This window comes from Dryas octopetala, chromosome 8, assembly GCF_963921425.1.
Source record: "Dryas octopetala chromosome 8, drDryOcto1.1, whole genome shotgun sequence".
Classification (NCBI taxonomy): Eukaryota; Viridiplantae; Streptophyta; class Magnoliopsida; order Rosales; family Rosaceae; genus Dryas; species Dryas octopetala.
The window spans coordinates 9,431,391-9,433,650 of NC_141373.1; the positions used below are offsets into that span (position 1 = coordinate 9,431,391).

Sequence of the window (2,260 nt, forward strand, 5' to 3'; positions counted from 1 at the left end):
TTGAAGAAGCGTGGGACCCATTTCTTGAAATATGTTTGATCCAGTCCCATGGAATTAAAGGAGAAAAGGGTAATTCTGAAGCTGCAGGCACGTTGATAACTCATCCGAGAATCCAAGCAATGGTTTTGTCTTGTACATAACACATGGCCCCACCATGAACAACATGATTACTACTAAAATGGTTGTCAAGAAAAGCATTAAGCACCAGTGGTCTAGTGGTAGAATAGTACCCTGCCACGGTACAGACCCGGGTTCGATTCCCGGCTGGTGCATTTATTTTGTTTTTAGCACAAATCAGAAGGCCGACCATCTTTTGGAGACAGAGAGGGACAATAACACTTTCTTTTGTACCTTTTTAACACTGAACTCTCTTGAGTTTTGGCAATTCTTGGAGGAGGAAAAAACTTGGGGTGGGAACGTTTGTACCACGTTATTTTGCTGATGTGACACGACAAATTAGTAATACAATAAGGACATATATTTTTTGTTAACATTTATATCATGGTGAGTCCTAAAAAGTATAATTTTGATATATTATGTATGTTACAACAACAATAACTATGAATGAGATTATGAAATATTTGGATGACTCAAGGTAAGGTCTCATAGGAAGCATTAAACACTAAAGAATATGCAAAGAGGGGAGAGACATTTGAAAGGGCCTAAAACTCTAAAAGAGAGGTGTCCTACAGGGTTAGAAAGTGACCCTTAGAGTGGAGAGATCATTGTATTTGTGGGAGTAGGACTTAAGAGACATGGATTGTAGCATGAATCACTAATTGCCTTAATATTGTTCATAACTTCATATGCGTAGCTTCTTTGGTCAATAAGGATTCTCAAGTTGCCCTCTTATCTTCAAAAGATTTTTTTTCTTGGATGATTATGAATAATGATAAATTCGGGCCAGAACAAAATTTTTGATCGAACACACATACCATGAAATGTTGAAAATATTTTTATGAGTTAATTGCACTAAAAGTTCATTTACTTTTTCCAAAATTTCAATGTGGTCTAAAGCTAAATTTTGAAAGGGCCTAAAACTCTAAAAGAGAGGTGTCCTACAGGGTTAGAAAGTGACCCTTAGAGTGGAGAGATCATTGTATTTGTGGGAGTAGGACTTAAGAGACATGGATTGTAGCATGAATCACTAATTGCCTTAATATTGTTCATAACTTCATATGCGTAGCTTCTTTGGTCAATAAGGATTCTCAAGTTGCCCTCTTATCTTCAAAAGATTTTTTTTCTTGGATGATTATGAATAATGATAAATTCGGGCCAGAACAAAATTTTTGATCGAACACACATACCATGAAATGTTGAAAATATTTTTATGAGTTAATTGCACTAAAAGTTCATTTACTTTTTCCAAAATTTCAATGTGGTCTAAAGCTAAATTTTGTTACAATTAGGTCTACGAAATGTTGGACGTGTTTCAATTTGATCCAAACCATTGACTCATGTTATTTTGTCCACGTGACTGAACAATTTTGTCCCTCATAATTAGTCCACATGCGCAACACGTGACCAAAATAGACAGATATATATCCAACATGATTTAACGGTTTGAACCAAATTGGAACATGTCATATATTTTGTTGACTAAATTACAGCAGAATTTAGTTTATGAACCATTATAGGATTTTGAAAAACGTAAATGGACTAATTAAGCCTATTTTTATTGTTGTACACGCTACAAATTAACGTGAATTCGTGGTGCACGCACATAATTCCTTTCTAGTTATTACTATTGCAACACCAAAATTTTCTACTATAAATACACCAACTCCTTCCAACATTCAAGAAAACTCTTTGATAGTTTTTTAATTTTGTGCTCAATCACATGACACAAATCTCTAAATACTTTCAATTCCTTCATATTTATACTCAATAGTCTTAATTTTCAGGTGAAGCATTTAAAAACCTCATCGAAACCTCTAAAAACAGTTGTTATTGTTTGCAAGGTAATTTTAGTTTTTTGACTAAAATATACTGATATTTTGATAAGATTTGAATTGAACTCTATAACCCATTTTTATATAAAATTATAAAATAATAAATTTAAAATTTATAGCATTATTCAATTAATAGTTCCAACACAGGTCGCCAAAAAAGATTTAACATTTCCCATTTGGCAGTTGGCACCACTTGAAGAGCAAGAGATGCTTTTATTCTGCTCAAATTGTGATGGCTCATTTAAGGCTAAAGTTCATTCACCTTCTGGTTTTATAATTTTTATTATCCGTCCTAATAGTAAACCCAT

General features: G+C 33.4%; 1 non-coding gene across 1 annotated transcript; it reads left to right on the plus strand.

Annotated features, from left to right (window-relative positions):
- Positions 1–201: 201 nt before the first annotated feature.
- TRNAG-GCC (transfer RNA glycine (anticodon GCC)) lies at positions 202–272 on the plus strand. Its single transcript has one exon. It is a non-coding gene; the product is annotated as a tRNA-Gly (tRNA).
- The last annotated feature ends 1,988 nt before the right edge of the window (positions 273–2,260 follow it).